Source organism: Saccostrea cucullata, unplaced genomic scaffold, assembly GCF_032062105.1.
Source record: "Saccostrea cucullata isolate Sc308-1 unplaced genomic scaffold, CSIRO_AGI_Scuc_v1 ctg5856, whole genome shotgun sequence".
NCBI lineage: Eukaryota > Metazoa > Mollusca > Bivalvia > Ostreida > Ostreidae > Saccostrea > Saccostrea cuccullata.
In genome coordinates this window covers 16,914-37,454 of record NW_026929428.1, presented here as the reverse complement: position 1 = coordinate 37,454, position 20,541 = coordinate 16,914, and the positions used below count along the sequence as shown (strand labels likewise).

General features: G+C 35.5%; 1 long non-coding RNA gene across 3 annotated transcripts; it reads left to right on the top strand.

Annotated features, from left to right (window-relative positions):
- Positions 1-12,815: 12,815 nt before the first annotated feature.
- LOC134280810 (uncharacterized) lies at positions 12,816-18,752 on the top strand. Of its 3 annotated transcripts, XR_009994961.1 has the most exons (4): positions 12,816-13,445; positions 13,723-13,778; positions 15,655-15,866; positions 18,483-18,752. It is a non-coding gene; the product is annotated as an uncharacterized LOC134280810 (long non-coding RNA). The 3 variants fall into 3 exon arrangements; XR_009994962.1 differs by lacking the exon at positions 13,723-13,778 and having other exon boundaries at positions 18,483-18,750; XR_009994963.1 differs by lacking the exons at positions 12,816-13,445; positions 13,723-13,778 and adding an exon at positions 14,672-14,882 and having other exon boundaries at positions 18,483-18,751.
- Positions 18,753-20,541: the final 1,789 nt, after the last annotated feature.

The following is a 20,541-nucleotide window of genomic DNA, read 5'->3' as shown; positions in this document are numbered from 1 at the left end:
ATACTTTGAAACTCATTATATAAGGATATATTAATAGTGTAGATAATGTGACACTGTCAAATTAGCAAGAACTCACGCGCATTTACGTGCGCTTCGCTCTGATTGGCTGAAACAAAAATCTCAATATCTTTTCCGTTTTTTGACGAAATGGTATGAAATTTAAAATATAAGCATACTTTAAGATGTCCTACAACATGATGTATAACATTTGTCATGAAAGCATGCGCATGCACGTGCGCTGCAATCTGATTGGCTTAAACTTCAAATGGCTGTAACTCCCTTGTTTTTCAACCAACCACGATAAGATTTAGAACATAGACAGACACAATAGACTCCTATAAGAAGTTATGGTCATCATGCACATGCATGCACGCGCATGCACGTGCGCTTTGCTCTGATTAGCTGAAACAAAAATCTCAATATCTTACTTGTTTTTTGACAAAATGCTTTGAATTTTAAAACATAATCATACCTTAATACGTCCTAAAGTATGATATATAAAAGTTTTCAAGAAACCACGCCCATGCACGTGTGCTGCGATCTGATTGGCTTAAACTTTAAATGCCTATAACTTTTTTGATTCTCAACAAAACAGGATGAAATTTAGAATATGAATAGATATGACGGATTCTTACATTGTGCTACTATCAAACTTGAATGCAAGGACTTGCATGCACGTGTGCGCGCGCAGTGCGTTAAATGACCGATTTACTTGATATAGTCGTAATTTTTTTTATGAAACGTTTCAAAATTCAAAGAATAGAAACACATTAAAAGTGTAGTCACGATGATATAGCTTTCATGCATTGCACCTTCGCGCGCGTGCAATGATCAAATGACTTGTATACTTGATATGGCCGTTACTTTTATATTTCTTTATGAAATGCTTTGATGACCTTGACCTTTGACCTTGACCTTTGACCCCTTGACCCAAAGGTCACAATCCAGCTCAAGTTCGTAGATGTATTTACAAACTCACTTTAACAAATGCTTAGAATAAAAAAGTCAACCCCCCCCCTTCTCCTTAAAAAAAAAATCAATAACAACGTAGAAAATTTCTCTGAAACTCGATCAACACCTGGGATCGACATAAAATTTCACTTAAGGTGCAGAAAAGACTTCATAGAAAGTTTCCTGAAAGTTTTACGGTAAGTCTCTAAAGTATATAGAAATTATGAATTTTTACGGCAAAAATTACAAATTCTGTCGTGTTTGAAATTTAAGTGCAGACGAACAAAGATATGATATAAACCTTTTAAAGCCTATTTCTCCAGATGTCGTTAATAGCATTCAATTCTACTGATATGAATTAATATTTTAATACCAAGCATTCTTCTTTTATTTCACCATTGAAATTTATCTGAATTTTTTTTAGAATTACACAATCCCCAGAAATAGCGAGTTTCGGTATATTAAAAAGCAATACACGTTTCTTTCCAGTAAAACCTCACGTGTTTGAATTCATGAAAAAATATTGATAAGGGGGTGTTAAACAATACCTGTCACATTAGCTGACACCAAAAAACCAGGGTACGTACACGACATTTTCTGATTTATTTGCATATGCAAACAGGGCTACCCTCAAATCCACGTGTTTTCCATGTCTTTATAAACATCACAAAAGCACCCCAGGAAGTAGCCTCCTATGCCCTGGAGAAATAGTTCCTGTCAAAAAACTTTATTTATTTATAAAGTAGATAAAATTTCCTAGGCACAGGTACCAGAGTTGTCAAACTGGCCTGGAAGGAAATTAAAAAAACTCTCAAAAGAAAGGAAAATCGGCTTAATGTATGGACCTACAATTGACTAAGTTCATTTTGATTGGTCAATTACCGGTGTGGTACCCCTAGTCGCCTTGAACCCAGTCCTGTCTTTCTGAAGAAAACCATCTCCGAGCCCGATGTAAAAATCTTAGTAGAGAAATGAGAATTTGAATTTTGCTGCCTTATTATGTTCCCCAAACGAAGTTTGGGAACATATTGTTTTTACTCTGTTTCTTATTATGTTCCCCAAACGGAGTTTGGGAACATATTGTTTTTACTCTGTTTCTTATTATTATTATTATTATTATGTTCCCCAAACGAAGTTTGGGAACATATTGTTTTTACTCTGTTTCTTATTATTATGTTCCCCAAACGAAGTTGGGGAACATATTGTTTTTACTCTGTTTCTTATTATTATTATTATTATTATTTTTCTTCTTCCTGGGAAAATTTTGTCCACGAGTGATCTTGTAAACTACACATCCAACTTAGGTGAAACCTTTTTAGGGTCAGTAGGCATGTTATGTAGAGTTGCCAAACAAAGGTCATTTTGCGCGCACGTGCTTGCAAGAGCGCGCACGTGCAACATGTGAAATTACCAATATAATGGATATTGTCGTAACTTTTCTATTTTTGGATGAATTTTTTTGAAACTCATAATGTAAGGATACATTAGTAGTATAGACAAGATAGCATGGTCAAAATAGCAAGATCTCACGCGTATGCACGTGCGCTTTGCTCTGATTGGCTGAAATTAAAGTCTCAGTAACTTTCTTGTTTCTTGTCATAATCCTTTGAAATTTTGAACATAGTCCAACATTATGAAGATCTACCACATGATATATAAGAATTTTCATGAAAGCATGCGCATGTGCGCGTGCTGCAAGCTGATTGGCTGAAACTTTAAATGGCAATATCTCCTTTGTTTTTTGACGAAATTCTTTGAAATTTAAAATATAGTCATGCATTAGGATATCCTACAAAATGATATAGAAAAAAATCATGAAATCACGCGCATGCACGTGTGCTGCAATCTGATTGGCTGAAACTTTAAATGGCTATTTCTCCTTTGTTTTTTGACGAAATTCTTTGAAATTTAAAATATAGTCATGCATTAGGATATCCTACAAAATGATATTAAAAAAAATCATGAAATTACGCGCATGCACGTGTGCTGAAATCTGATTGGCTGAAACTTTAAATGGCTTTAACTCCCTTGTTTTTCAACCAAACAGGATGGGATTTAGAACATAGATAGATGTAAGGGACTCCTACAAGAAGGTATTATCATAATGCACGTGCACGCACGTGCGTGCATTTGAAACGAGTATATTTAAAAATACTCTTGAATGAGTGATTTTCATTACTTTTGGACTGAATGCTCTAATATATAGTATATTGAAATATATAAATAGTGTAGAAGATAATATGGTCATAACGCACATGCATTCACATGCGCTTGGGTGCAATGCTAAAAATTGAATATAATTGATATCCTACTGGGAAAACATTGTTAAAGTCAAAAATGCACAGAGTTTGTCTTATTTAATGAAGCTTACAGGGAATATGGCACCGAAAGGGAGTTGGGGAGCGTTTGGGGAACATCTGTAACGGTTCCCGTTACAATTAGCACTAGTTATGTTCCCATATATGATATATAAAAATTTTGCAAACGGAGTTTGGGAACATATTGTTTTTACTCGGTTTCTTATTATTATTATTATTATTATTATTCTTTTTTTTCTTCTTTGTTCTCCGGTACTTTTTTTGTCCGCGAGTGTTCTCAGAAACTGTTCACCCAACTGAGCTAAAACCTTTTTAGGGTTAATAGGTGTGTAGTGTAGGTGTGCAACACGAAGGTTATTTTGCGCGCATACGCATGCACGTGCGGGCGCGTGAAATGAGTGAAATGACGGATATACTTTATATAGCCATAACTTTAACATTTTTTGATCAAATATTTTAAAACTCATTTAATAAGGATATATTAATAGTGTAGATAATGTGACACTGTCAAATTAGCACGAACTCACGCGCATGCACGTGCGCTTCGCTCTGATTGGCTGCAACAAAAATCTCAATATCTTTTCTGTTTTTTGACGAAATGCTATGAAATTTAAAATATAGGCATACTTTAGGATGTACTACAATATGATATATAACAATTGTCATGAAATCACGCGCATGCACGTGCGCTGCAATCTGATTGGCTTAAACTTTAAATGGCATTAACTCCCTTGTTTTTCAACGAAACAGTATGGGATTTAGAACATAGACAAACATTATGGACTGCGACAAGGAGGTATGGTCATAATGCACATGCATGCACGTGCATGCACGTGTGCTTTGCTGTGATTCGCTGAAACATAAATCGCAATATCTTTTTTTAATTTTTGACGAAATGCTTTAAAATTTTCAACATAATCATGCATTAGGATGTCCTACAATATGATATATAACAGTTGTCATGAAAACATGCGCATACACGTGCACTGCAATCTGATTGGCTTAAACTTAAAATGGCTATAACTTCCTCGTTTTTCAACCAAACAGGATGGGATTTAGAACATAGACAAACATAACAGACTCCTACAAGAAGATACAGTCGACATGCACATGCATGCACGTGCGTGCACGTGAAATGAGCAAAATTACAAATACACTAGATTAAAACGTATTTTTTAATACTTTTGGATAAAGTGCTGTAATTTCTAGTATACAAATAGTGTAGACAAGATGATATGGTCATTACGCAAATGCATTCAAATGCGCATGCGTGCAATGCATAAATTTGAATATTTGAATATACTGAATATACTTCTGGGAAAACATTGTTATAGTCTAAAAGGCATAGAGTTTGTCCTATTTAAATGAAGCTTACAGGGAATAAGGCACCAAAAGGGAGTTGGGGAGCGTTTGGGGAACATCTGTAACGGTTCCCGTTACAATTAGCCCTAGTTATTATTATTATTCTTTTTTCTTCTTATTTCTTCTCCGGTACTTTTTTGTCCGCGAGTGTTCTCAGAAACTGTTCACCCAACTGACCTAAAACCTTTTTAGGGTTAATAGGTGTGTAGTGTAGGTGTGCGGAACGAAGGTCATTTTGCGCGCATACGCCTGCACGTGCGGGCGCGTGAAATGAGTGAAATGACTAATATATTTAATATAGCCATAACTTTAACATTTTCCGATGAAATGCTTTGAAACTCATTATATAAGGATATATTAATAGTGTAGATAATGTGACACTGTCAAATTAGCAAGAACTCACGCGCATTTACGTGCGCTTCGCTCTGATTGGCTGAAACAAAAATCTCAATATCTTTTCCGTTTTTTGACGAAATGGTATGAAAATTAAAATATAAGCATACTTTAAGATGTCCTACAACATGATATATAACATTTGTCATGAAAGCACGCGCATGCACGTGCGCTGCAATCTGATTGGCTTAAACTTCAAATGGCTGTAACTCCCTTGTTTTTCAACCAACCACGATAAGATTTAGAACATAGACAGACACAATAGACTCCTATAAGAAGTTACGGTCATCATGCACATGCATGCACGCGCATGCACGTGCGCTTTGCTCTGATTAGCTGAAACAAAAATCTCAATATCTTACTTGTTTTTTGACAAAATACTTTGAATTTTAAAACATAATCATACCTTAATACGTCCTAAACTATGATATATAAAAGTTTTCAAGAAACCACGCCCATGCACGTGTGCTGCGATCTGATTGGCTTAAACTTTAAATGCCTATAACTTTTTTGATTCTCAACAAAACAGGATGAAATTTAGAATATGAATAGATATGACGGATTCCTACATTATGCTACTATCAAACTTGAATGCAGGGACTTGCATGCACGTGTGCGCGCGCAATGCGTTAAATGACCGATTTACTTGATATAGTCGTAATTTTTTTTATGAAACGTTTCAAAATTCAAAGAATAGAAACACATTAAAAGTGTAGTCACGATGATAAAGCTTTCATGCATTGCACCTGCGCGCGCGTGCAATGATCAAATGACTTGTGTACTTGATATGGCCGTTACTTTTATATTTCTTTATGAAATGCTTTGATGACCTTGACCTTTGACCTTGACCTTTGACCCCTTGACCCAAAGGTCACAATCCAGCTCAGGTTCGTAGATGTATTTACAAACTCACTTTAACAAATTCTTAGAATAAAAAAGTCAACCGCCCCCCCCCCCTTTCTCCTTAAAAAAAAAAAAATCAATAATAACGTAGAAAATTTCTCTGAAACTCGATCAACACCTGGGATCGACATAAAATTTCACTTAAGGTGCAGAAAAGACTTCATAGAAAGTTTCCTGAAAGTTTTACGGTAAGTCTCTAAAGTATATAGAAATTATGAATTTTTACGGCAAAAATTACAAATTCTGTCGTGTTTGAAATTTAAGTGCAGACGAACAAAGATATGCTATAAACCTTTTAAAACCTATTTCTCCAGATGTCGTTAATAGCATTCAATTCTACTGATATGAATTAATATTTTAATACCAAGCATTCTTCTTTTATTTCACCATTGAAATTTATCTGAATTTTTTTTAGAATTACACAATCCCCAGAAATAGCGAGTTTCGGTATATTAAAAAGCAATACACGTTTCTTTCCAGTAAAACATCACGTGTTTGAATTCATGAAAAAATATTAATAAGGGGGTGTTAAACAATATCTGTCACATTAGCTGACACCAAAAAACCAGGGTACGTACACGACATTTTCTGATTTATTTGCACCTGCAAACAGGGCTACCCTCAAATCCACGTGTTTTCAATGTCTTTATAAACATCACAAAAGCACCCCAGGAAGTAGCCTCCTATGCCCTGGAGAAATAGTTCCTGTCAAAAAACTTTATTTATTTATAGAGTAGATAAAATTTCCTAGGCACAGGTACCAGAGTTGTCAAACTGGCCTGGAAGGAAATTAAAAAAACTGTCAAAAGAAAGGAAAATCGGCTTTATATGTATGGACCTACAATTGACTAAGTTCATTTTGATTGGTCAATTACCGGTGTGGTACCCCTAGTCGCCTTGAACCCAGTCCTGTCTTTCTGAAGAAAACCAACTCCGAGCCCGATGTAAAAATCTTAGTAGAGAAATGAGAATTTGAATTTTGCTGCCTTATTATGTTCCCAAACGAAGTTTGGGAACATATTGTTTTTACTCTGTTTCTTATTATGTTCCCCAAACGAAGTTGGGGAACATATTGTTTTTACTCTGTTTCTTATTATTATGTTCCCCAAACGGAGTTTGGGAACATATTGTTTTTACTCGGTTTCTTATTATTATTATTATTATTTTTTTTCTTATTTGTTCTCCGGTACTTTTTTGTCCGCGAGTGTTCTCAGAAACTGTTCACCCAACTGAGCTAAAACCTTTTTAGGGTTAATAGGTGTGTAGTGTAGGTGTGCGGAACGAAGGTCATTTTGCACGCATACGCCTGCACGTGCGTGCGCGTGATATGAGTGAAATGACTGATATACTTAATATAGCTATAACTTTTACATTTTTTACTGAAATGATTTGAAACTCATTATATAAAGATATATTAATAGTGTAGACAATGTGACACTGTCAAATTAGCACAAACTCACGCGCATGCACGTGCGCTTTGCTCTGATTGGCTGAAACAAAAATCTCAATATATTTTCTGTTTTTTGACGAAATGCTTTGAAATTTAAAACATAGGCATGCTTTAGGATATCCTACAACATGGTATATAGGAATTTTCATCAAATCACGCGCATGCACGAGCGCTGCAATCTGATTGGCTTAAACATTAAATGGCTATAACTCCCTTGGTTTTCAACCAAACAGCATGGGATTTAGAACATAGACAAACATAATGGACTCCTAGAAGAAGGTATGGTCATCATGTACATGCTTGCACGTGCATGAACGCGCGTTCGCTCTGATTAGCTGAAACAAAAATCTCAATATCTTTTTTTGTTTTTTGACGAAATGCTTTGAAATTTAAAACTTAGGCATGCTTTAGGATATCCTACAATGCCATATATATTAACTTTCATCAAATCACGCGCATGCACGTGCGCTGCAATCTGATTGGCTGAAACTTTAAATGGCTATAACTCCCTTGGTTTTCAACCAAACAGGATGGGATTCAGAGCATAGACAGATATTATAGACTCCTACAACCGGGAATGTTCATCATGCAAAGGCATGCACGTGCGTGCACGTGAAATGTTTAAAATTCTAAATACACTGGATTAAACATATTTTTGGATAAAATGCTGTAATATTTAGTATATTAAAATATATCAATAGTGTAGACAAGATGATATGGTCATTACGCACATGCATTTAAATGCGCATGCGTGCAATGCTGAAATTGAATACTTCGGGTAAAACTTTGTCAAAGTCTTAAATGTATCGCGTTTGTCTTATTTAATGAAGCTTACAGGGAATAAGGCACCGAAAGGAAGTTGGGGAGCGTTTGGGGAACATCTGTAACGGTTCCCGTTACAATTAGCCCTAGTTATTATTATTATTATTCTTTTTTCTTCTTATTTCTTCTCCGGTACTTTTTTGTCCGGAAGTGTTCTCAGAAACTGTTCACCAAACTAAGTTAAAACCTTTTTAGGGTTAGTAGGCATGTTGTGTAGATGTGCCGAACGAAGGTCATTTTGCGCGCATTCGCATGCACGTGCGGGCGCGTGCTATGAGTAAAATGACTGATATATTTAATATGGTTGTAACTTTTATATTTTTTGATAAAATGTTTTGAAACTCATTATATAAAGATATATAAGATGCGTAGATAAGATGACATGGTCAAATTTGCATGAACTCACGCGCATGCACGTGCGCTTTGCTCTGATTGGCTGAAACAGAAATCTCAATATCTTTTTTGTTTTATGATGAAATGCTTTGAAATTTCTAACATAGACATGCATTAGGATGTACTACAATATGATATATAAAATTTTTCATGAAATCACGCGCATGCGCGTGCACTGCAATCTGATTGGCTGAAACTTTAAATGAGTATAACTCCCTTGGTTTTCAACCAAACAGCATGGGATTTACAACATAGATAGACATAAGGAACTCCTACAGGATGATATGGTCAGCATTCACATGCATGCATGTGCGTGCACGTGCGCTTTGCTCTGATTGGCTGACACAAAAATCTCAATATCTTTTCTGTTTTTTTACAAAATGCTTTGAAATTTAAAACATAAGCATACTTTAAGATGTCCTACAATATGATATATAATAATTGTCATTAAATACGCGCATGCACGTGCGCTGAAATCTGATTGGCTTAAACTTTAAATTGCTATAACTCCCTTGTTTTTCAACCAAACAGGATGGGATTAAGAACATAGACAGACATAATGGACTCCTACAAAAAGGTATGGTCATCATGCACGTGCGTGCACGTGCAAATGAGTAAAATAGTGTAGACAAAATGATATCGTCATTACCCTCATGCAATCCCATGCGCATGCCTGCATTGCTTAAATTTGAAATACTTGGTATACTTTTGGAAAAACGTTGTTTACGTCTTAAATGCATAGATTTTGCCTTCTTTATTGAAACTTACAGGGAATATGGCACGAGAAGGGAGTTGGGGAGCGTTTGGGGAACATCTGTAACGGTTCCCGTTACAATTAGCACTAGTTTTTTTTTTCTTATTTCTTCTCCTGTACTTTTTTTGTCCGCGAGTGTTCTCAGAAACTGTTCACCCAACTGAGCTAAAACCTTTTTAGGGTTAATAGGTGTGTAGTGTAGGTGTGCGGAACGAAGGTCATTTTGCGCGCATACGCACGCACGTGCGTGCGCGTGAAATGAGTGAATTGACTGATATACTTAAAATAGCTATTACTTTTACATTTTTTGATGAAATGATTTGAAACTCATTATATAAAGATATATTAATACTATTGATAATGTGACACTGTCAAATTAGCACGAACTCACGCGCATGCACGTGCGCTTCGCTCTGATTGGCTAAAACAAAAATCTCAGTATCTTCTCTGTTTTTTGATGAAATGCTTTGAAATTCAAAATATAGTCATGAATTAGGATATCCTACAATATGATATAGAAAAAATTTCATGAAATCACGCGCATGCACGTGTGCTGCAATCTGATTGGCTGACACTTTAATTGACTATATCGCCTTTGTTTTTTGTCGAAATGCTTTGAAATTTAAAACATAGTCATACATTAGGATGCCCTGCAATATGATATACAAAAAATTTCAAGAAATTACGCGCATGCACGTGTGCTGCGATCTGATTGGCTGAAACTTTAAATGACTATATCTCCTTTGTTTTTTGACGAAATGCTTTGAAATTTAAAACATAGTCATACATTAGGATGCCCTGCAATATGATATACAAAAAATTTCAAGAAATTACGCGCATGCACGTGTGCTGCGATCTGATTGGCTGAAACTTTAAATGACTATATCTCCTTTGTTTTTTGACGAAATGCTTTGAAATTTAAAACATAATCATTCATTAGGATATCCTACAATGCCATATAGAAAAATGATCATGAAATCACGCGCATGCACGTGTGCTGCAATCTGATTGGCTGACACTTGAAATGGCTATAACTCCCTTGTTTTTCAACCAAACAGGATGGGATTCAGAACATAAATAAATATAAGGGACTCCTACAAGAAGGTATGGTCATCATGCACGTGCACGCACGTGCGTGCATTTGGAACGAATGAAATTAGAAATACACTTGAATGAGTGATTTTTAATAATTTTGGACTGAATGCTTTCACAAATAGTATATTACAGGGAATATGGAACTAAAAGGGAGTTGGGGAGCGTTTGGGGAACATCTGTAACGGTTCCCGTTACAATTAGCACTAGTTATTATTATTATTATTATTCTTTTTTCTTCTTATTTCTTCTCCGGTACTTTTTTGTCCGGAAGTGTTCTCAGAAACTGTTCACCAAACTAAGTTAAAACCTTTTTAGGGTTAGTAGGCATGTTGTGTAGATGTGCCGAACGAAGGTCATTTTGCGCGCATTCGCATGCACGTGCGGGCGCGTGCAATAAGTAAAATGACTGATATATTTAATATGGTTGTAACTTTTATATTTTTTGATAAAATGTTTTGAAACTCATTATATAAAGATATATAAGTTGTGTAGATAAGATGACATGGTCAAATTTGCATGAACTCACGCGCATGCACGTGCGCTTTGCTCTGATTGGCTGAAACAGAAATCTCAATATCTTTTTTGTTTAATGATGAAATGCTTTGAAATTTATAACATAGACATGCATTAGGATGTACTACAATATGATATATAAAATTTTTCATGAAATCACGCGCATGCGCGTGCGCTGCAATCTGATTGGCTGAAACTTTAAATGAGTATAACTCCCTTGGTTTTCAACCAAACAGCATGGGATTTACAACATAGATAGACATAAAGGACTCCTACAGGATGGTATGGTCACCATTCACATGCATGCACATGCGTGCACGTGCGCTTTGCTCTGATTGGCTGAAACAAAAATCTCAATATCTTTTCTGTTTTTTTACAAAATGCTTTGAAATTTAAAACATAAGCATACTTTAAGATAGCCTACAATATAATATATAATAATTGTCATGAAAATACGCGCATGCACGTGCGCTGCAATCTGATTGGCTTAAACTTTAAATGGCTATAACTCCCTTGTTTTTCAACCAAACAAGATGGGATTAAGAACAAGGACATAATGGACTCCTACAAGAAGGTATGGTCATCATGCACGTGCGTGCACCTGCAAATGAGTAAAATAGTGTAGACAAGATGATATCGTCATTATGCTCATGCAATCACATGCGCACGCCTGCATTGCTTAAATTTGAAATACTTGGTATACTTTTGGGAAAACGTTGTTTACGTCTTAAATGCATAGATTTTGCCTTCTTTAATGAAACTTACAGGGAATATGGCACGAGAAGGGAGTTGGGGAGCGTTTGGGGAACATCTGTAACGGTTCCCGTTACAATTAGCACTAGTTATTATTATTATGTTCCCCAAACGAAGTTGGGGAACATATTGTTTTTACTCTGTTTCTTATTATTATTATTATGTTCCCCAAACGAAGTTGGGGAACATATTGTTTTTACTCTGTTTCTTATTATTAGGGTCTTCCGCTTCCTTCGGAAGACCCTACTGTTATTCTATTGTTTCTTATTATTCTTTTTTTTTTTCCCGCTCGATATTTGACCGGCGATTTCTCAAAGACCTTTGGACGGATCGTTATGAAACTTTCAGGATAGATAGCTTGTAGTAAAACCTATTTAAACCTGTTTTCAGTTTTTTGATGCATGCCTTTATTTGTGAGTTATTGCCCTTTAATTGAAAATTTTTGATGTCTCGTTTCCACTAAAAATCTCAAAAACGACATAAGATATTTACACGAAAGTTGGAGAACTTGTAGCCAATACATTGTAGATGTGCACAACGATAAAATTATATAGCTGATTTCTTAAAGTTTGGAAGCTATAAAACGGCAAAGTTTAGTAATTTTTTTTCTTTGAATTTTTGCTACTTTTTGTGTAATAACTTTTAAACCGAGAATAATTTGGTAAGAAATATAGAACAAAAGTTGTGGGTAATTACGAGAGCTTTCATATTTGATTAACGAAAAGGGGCTGGCCCCTATAATTAGGCCTAGGGGTTAATAGATCATACACGCTTTTTTCTGATAGCTAAAAATATTGGTATATTATGAAAAAGTTTGACTGAAATAATTTTGAACTTATAAAATCTTGTCATTTGATATAAAAAGAAATAAACTACCAGCTATATTTAATTGTTTTTTATATAAAACAAGTACATGTATGTGAGAAACCTTTCAGGAACAAGTTGTCTACTATAGCCAGCCAAGCCTTTACTGCATGTGCACAGTTTTAATTGATGCACCTGAAAAATATAGTTTTGATTCCATGTTTCTCTGTTTTCTTTTTATTCAAAAATTTTTAAAATGTTGTGATGTACACAACGTACAATAATTAGTTTAGAGGATTTTTTTCGGGGTCTCTTGTTTGTAAACAACGCGCGGCATTGTGGGATATAGGATGGCACTAAAGACGCGATGTACTAAAAACTGATTTGGCCTGATTCTAAATTGTCTGTAAATATTCCAAACAATTGAAATTTTGTATAGCATAATGCATCAAAGTTATAATTTAGTACATAAGTAATTTAAAATACTCAATATTACCATTTAATTAAAAATTAGAACGTCAGGTAAATATCAGATCTTTAGTATATCCCGTTTTTAGTGTGCCCCATCGAGTCGGCGTCGGACTGTGGGAAAAAGAACCAGCATGGCACAAACGTGAAACATAGAATGTAATCTTTATTTTAACATTGATTGCGTTTGTATACACGCTTTATTCAATCCACGGCTAGAATAGTGTGCAGATAAACTCTCTGATTACTTACATATGGAGCATTCGTTTATGGATGTATTAATTCCAATGTTTAAACTGTCCGAAGATTTTGTGTGCCGATCGCGAGGAAATTCTGACGGCGCCTTTGCATCTTTCGTTTATCATTTATGGAGTAACTTGGTAAGAACGCAGTTAACAGTTGTATTTGTGTCTTCGGCTTTGCTGTGGAGTATAAACGATATAAAACACAGGCATTTTGAAAGAAGGTAAGCTTTTTTTCCATATCAACATAAATTTACACATGTTAAATATACAGGAATTGATATTTTCATAAAAGCCTACAAGTTACAACATGTACAAGGTCATTAATTATGTTTACATTAATAAATTGATTTATTTTTTAATTTCTGGTCAGGACTTGGACTGTAAACCCACTTAAGACATTATCAAATCTTTACTGCAATACCTTATAAAGCTTTTGAATAATCTTAAAATTACATCTAATTTCGAATTAAAAATGAGTTAGATACCTACTTCATTTAGATCAAGTTGTGAAAAGCAAGATGCAGTTTTAGCAGCGGTGAAAAGGATAAAATAGGGTTTGTATTTTCTTAAAATAGTGAACCTGGTATTCCTTGCGGTTAGTGTCTGACTGTCATATTGTTACTTAAATTGTTTTGGGGAGGGGATCTGGCATCGTCTCAAACCATGGTCCGGAGTCTAAATAAAGCTCTTTCCTACCCATGGCTGCTTGATCACAAAAATGTCTTAATCTTGAATATGCACACCACTCTATTGTGACGTCATTCATATTCAGTCAGTGGGAAGTTTTGTTTACATCGCAACAATTGACATCAACAGGATATATTTACATTTGCCGTGTTTGTCTACAAAGCCAACTGTGAAATTGATTTGTGAAAACCGCACTTCATGAAAAATATGCCTACATGCAATTCTGTGTGATTCTCACACCAATAATTCACACGAAACTTGAAAACATACCTTAAATACAAGACATATTTCATATAATGCGATTGGATTAGACACTACAAAAGCTATATATTGAATATATATTTACTAGGGCTGGATCAATATATCGGTAATCAGTATATATCAATATTTTTTAGCAATACGATAACCGATACAGAGATGCTTGTGTATTGCTCGATTATTTCGACGTTTAATTAAGAGAAAGAAAAACGTGAAAGTGAATAACATTACGAACGACTTATCTAAAATCGGTTAAACGCATGTAAACATGTCAAAAGTGTAGGGTCGCTACGTAAAAGTCAGCAGCAAAAAGGCAAAATATAATTATATTTGTCAACAAGAGGTCGCAAGTTCTGGCGGAACAATGAGCCTATATATTATTACCCATCTCAGACGGCATCGCAACATTGACCTGTTTGCTACTGTGAAACTTGGAAGCAATTCCGGTAGGTAAGATGGTGCGTCGAAAAAAAAGTCATGGAATGTAAACCGATATTGCGATTATAAGATCTCAATCAGAATTTTGAAGTCGTAGTTTATTTTAACTTTGGTGAAATATTCTATCTGCCATTACTTCCACGAATATGACGTCAAGTGAAGTATCAACAAAGTCAAACAGGTCAATGTGTGATGTCGTCTGTTGCTTCAGAACATCGGGTATTTAGCACCAGTGCCACTGTATTTACATGCACAAGGGCTTGTCTGAAACCTAGGTGGATCAATGACTTGATTTTTCTGAAGAAAAATATGAGCAAATAACATTAATCTTTCATACACTTGTCCATTCAAACTGAAAGAGAATAAAAAAACAAGGATTTAAAATGTTTTATTATTGTAAATTTATGCTTTAATCAAAAAACACTATCACCTCTTAAAAAAAATTGCAAATAATAATTAATTCTCATTTGTCTGTATCGGTAATATGTATTGCATATCGCACCACTGTATTGCAATTTGTATCGTATCGAAAAATTTCTTTCAATACCCAGCCCTAATATTTACCCATCTGACAGATAAAATTATAATATTTAAGTGGCCATGTCTTGTGGTTTGCAGAACCCTTAAAAATCATTCCTGCTCTATGGATCATCACACTTGGAAAAGTTGGAAAATACCTAAATTATTTATAATATGATGTCACGTAGTGCGTGAGCACTACATTATAATAGCTGTGTAAATTTTGTGAGTCGTGCTGTAAAACATGCAGACAAGGTTTCACACTGTGTGTTTGTTATTGACTATTTCTTAATTCTAAATTATTAATATGAAGTCACTATGAAATAAACTTATTGATTATAATTTAATTATAAAGTATGTTATTTACCATGTTTACATCCCATTCTAGAATTTATGACTCATGGAGATGTCACTTAGCCTAGCTCTAACTTTGTTTAATTCTTGACACTTACATGAAGGGCCATATCCTTGGTAAGACTGCAGTATTGGTTTATTTGTTTGTTTATTGTCCTTTTAAATATTTTTCAGTCATGTTATGATGCCATCACTATGATCACTTGCTGGCAGAGGCCTGCAAATGTACACAGCAGTGACATGCACTCAGCACTTATGGTTTTTGAGATGTGAGGGATTTTTTTGTGCCAACTGTGAAACGAAACCTCAATTTATACAGTCTCATCAGATCTGAAGAACCTGTTTGAGCTGTCTCCACATCCAGGAGTGGGATTTGAACCTGCCATGTAAGGATCAGCGGCTTAATGCTACTTGATTGATTGTATGTTGTGTTAGATCTTATTTGAGAATTTTTAACTAATATAGAGATGTTACCATATAATGGTAAATGTTTTCAAATTCAAATCTAACTTTAAACTTAGCAATGTGACGGTGTGTTGTGTGAACTTGTGTTAGTAAAACAGTGTATAAGCTGACAATGTTTTTGTGTGAACTCGTGTTAGCCTGACAGTGTTTTGTGTGAACATGAATTCATGTTGTGTAAACTCGTGTTTGCAAGACAGCGTGCTGTGTGAACTGGTGTTAGCTTGAAAATGTGTTGTCTGAATTCATGTTAGCATGACAGAGTGTTGTGTGAACTCCTGTTAGCGAGACAGCGTGTCTTGTGTAAACTCGTGTTAGCATGACAGTGTGATTTGTGAACTAGTGTAAGCGAGACTGCATGTTGTGTGAACTGGTGTTAGTGAGACAGCATGTTGTGTGATATGGTGTTAGTGAAACAGGGTGTTATGTTAACTGTGTAAGCGAGACAGCGTGTTGTGTAAAGTCCTGTTAGCGAGACTGCGTGTTGTGTAAACTCATGTTATCAAGATAGGGAGTCTTGTGTGAACTAGTGTTAGCGAGACAGCATGTTGTGTATACTGGTGTTAGCGAGACAGCATGTTGTGTATACTGGTGTTAGCGAGACAGCATGTTGTGTGAATTCGTGTTAGCGAGACAGCGTGTTGTGTGTACTGGTGTTAGCTTGAAAATGTGTTGTGTGAAGTCCTGTTAGCTAGACAGGGTGTCTTGTGTAAACTCGTGTTAGCATGACAGTGTGATTTGTGAACTAGTGTTAGCAAGACTACATGTTGTGTGAACTCATGTTAGCAAGACAGCATGTTGTGTGAACTCGTGTTAGAGAGACAGCATGTTGTGTAAATTCCTGTTAGCGAGACTGTGTGTTGTGTAAACTCATGTTAACAAGACAGCGTGTCTTGTTTAAACTCGTGTTAGCATGACAGTGTGTTGTGTGAACTCCTGTTAGCCAGAATGTGTGTTGTGTAAACTCGTATTAGCAAGACAGTGTGATTTGTGAACTAGGGTTAGCGAGACTGCATGTTGTGTAAACTTGTGTTAGCTAGACATCATGTTGTGTGAATTTGTTAGCGATACAGTGTGTTGTGTTAACTCATGTTGGTGAGATTGCATGTTGTGTAAACTCGTGTAAGCTAGACAGTGTGTCGTGTGAACTTTTTGTTATCTAGACTGTGTGTTGTGTGAACTCATGTTAGCGAAATAGCATGTTGTGTGAACTCTTGATAGCAAGACAGCATGTTTTGTGTGAACACGTGTTTGCATGACAGTGTGATTTGTGAACTAGTGTTAGCAAGACTGCATGTTGTGTAAACTCAGGTTAGCGAGACAGCATGTTGTGTGAATTAGTGTTAGCTTGACAGCGTGTTGTATAAATTTGTGTTAACAAGACAGCATGTTTTGTGTAAACTCGTGTTAGCGACTGTCAGTGGTATTTTTGAATAAGTGTTAGCGAGACTGCACGTCGCGTGAACTCGTGTTAGGGAGACAGCATGTTGTGTGAATTCATGTTAGCTTAACAACGTGTTGTGTACACTCTTGTCAGCGAGACAGCGTGTTGTGTGAACTTGTGTTAGCTTGACAGCATGTTGTGTAAACTCGTGCTAACAAGACAGGGTGTTTTGTGTTAACTCATGTCAGCATGAAAGTGTGATTTGTAAACTAGTGTTAGCGAGAATGCAGGTTGTGTGAACTCATGTTAGCGAGACAGCGTGTTGTGTGAACTCATGTTAGCGAAACTGCATGTTGTGTAAACTTTTGTAAGCAAGACAGTGTGTTGTGTGAACTCATGTTAGCCTGACAGTGTGAAGTGTGAACTCATGTTAGGGAAAGAGCGTGTTGTTTGAACACATGTTAGCAAGACAGTGTGTTGTGCGAACTCATGTTAGCAATACAGCATGTTTTGTGTAAACTTGTGTAAGCATTACAGTGTGATTTGTGAAATTGTGTTAGCGAGACTGCATTTTGTGTGAACTCAGGTTAGCTTGACAGCTTGTTGTGTAAACTTGTGTTAGCGAGACAGCCTGTTATGTAACCTCGAGTTAGTGAGACTGCGTGTAGTGTAACTCGTGTAAGCGAGACAGTGTGTTGTGTGAACTTTTGAGAGCTGGACAGTGTGTTGTGTGAAATCATGTTAGCCTGACAGTGTGATGTGTGAACTCATGTCAGCGAGACAGCCTGTTGTGTGAATTCGTGTTAGCTTTACAGCTTGTTGTGTAAACTCGTGTAAGTGAGACTGTGTGTTGTGTAATCTCGTGTAAGGGAGACAGTGTATTGTGTGAACTTTTGTTAGCTAATCATTGTGTTGTGTAAACTCTTGCTAACCTGACAGTATGATGTGTGAACTCATGTTAGCAAAGAGTGTGTAGTGTGAACTCATGTTAGGGAGACTTCGTGTTGTGTGAACTCGTGTTATACAAATTATACACAAAAAATGTGACAATATCTTAGAACTCAATTTGATAGCCTATAGTTATCTCTTGAATTGACATTTTATTAGTCAAGGAATTATAAATTAAAAAATTTCATTTTTTTTTTTTTTTGGATAGGTGTGACACATCTGAATTCGGAAATTTGATACAAAGCATGACTATGATTTGCCAAAAGAGCATCTGTTTTGATGTGACAAGAAATAAACAGCATAGTGAAGTTAAGCCAAGTTTTAGTTCATGAAGACAACTTTTAAATTCACCGTTTATCATATATCACAAATATGAACATATCAATTGCTCTCAGTTTTTCAAGTGAAATAAATTTTGTAACAGAAATACATGTAATTACATTGGATTTGGAATAAATGTTATTTCTAAATATAATATTTTGTTTGTTTTGCATGTTGACCTCTTTATTAAGGTCTTCTATTTCGAAGTTTCAACTTACTTATTCTAATGGTTAATTAAGGTAAAGATCTTCTGTCCTCAGCAGCAATATAAGATCTTGTAATACATGGATGTGTATTTTTACTGTATAATGTAAGAAATTTGCTATTTTGGCACATGCAACTAAGGCATAACCATGTGCAGGATACCAAGGAATTCCGTACAGTGGATATGTACATGAAGTTTTCAAATACAAGATTGACGAGATGTCCAGATTCCTGTCACATTTCAAAGTCAATGAAGCACTAAATCTGCAAAGCTGTGCCTGTTGCATTATCACCAGTGTCTAGAATTTCACAATTTCATTTTCTAGAGCTAAAGACAAACTTGGCATAGAGCATCCTTCAGTATAGGGGATTCAAATGGTTCTTATGTAGGGCAATACTTTAAAATAGATTTGTTTTTTTAATACTTTAAATGCATTATATTTAGTGTGTACGATATTTGGCGGATATTGTCTTTTGGCGGAAATTGACTTTTGAATAAGTTAAAGTAGATTTGATTTAGAATATTTCTTAGTATTCTTATTTATGTGTTTATGTACATGTACAAAACATTTAGCTTTGTACTTGATTTAGTAGTTGCTGCATTCTGCCAAAGATGCTAAAAAAAAAAAAACAACACAGCCCTATGTTATTTGTTTACAGTATACATGTCAGAGAATTTTACACTCCTGTTGAGGTACCACTACTTGCCAGTGGAAAGCTGCAAATCCAAAACATACAAAACACGATCCTGTGTGTTTCTTGTAAAAGTATTGATCTACTTACTGATTGTCAAACAATGGAGATTGCTAATCATTATTATAAACACATTTGGATTACTTAATTTAATTTGTGTAATTTTTTTTTCGAGTTAAATATTGTATATAAAACGTTTTTAAAGCCATTTTTAAGATGGTGATGCAGCAAAACACCTATGTTTCTGTAATATGACACATTTCGCTACAGCACATGATTGCAACAAAGATGATATATCCGATATCAAAATTCAAAATAATGGAAGTTTAAATGTGTGTACACTTTCAAGAATGCTGTCAGAGAGGGTATCATTAGAACTCATGCTCACACTAATTTATAGAATTCAAGTAAGGGTTTTGGGGACAAAGCAAAAAAGAGAACGTTAGCAAAGTTGAGAATCTAAAAAGAAACCTTTAATTTGCTTATAGCTAAGAAGGAAGACCCACTCGTTGCTTTGCAACGAGCTTTGCTCTAGTTATTATTATTTTTCTTCTTCTTCTTCCTGGAACTTTTTTGTCCGGGAATGATCTTGTAAACTGTTCGTCCGATGTAGGTAAAACCTTTTTAGGGTTAGTAGACATGTTATGTAGATTTGCGGAATCAAGGTCATTTTGCGCGCACGTGCTTGCAAGAGCGTGCACGTGCAACACGTGAAATGACCAATATAATAGATATAGCCACAACTGTTCTATTTTTAAATGAAATGCTTTGAAACTCATAATGTGAGGATATATTAGTAGTATAGACATGACGACATGGTGAAAATAGCAAATTCTCACGCGCATGCACGTGCACTTCGCTCTGATTGGCTGCAACTAAAGTCTCAATATCTTTCTTGTTTTTTGACGAAATCCTTTGAAATTTTGAACGTAACCATGCATCAGGATATCCTACAACATGAAATAAAGCAATTATCATGAAAACACGTGCATGCACGTGCGCTGCAATCTGATTGGCTGAAACTTTAAACAGCTATAACTCCCTTGGTT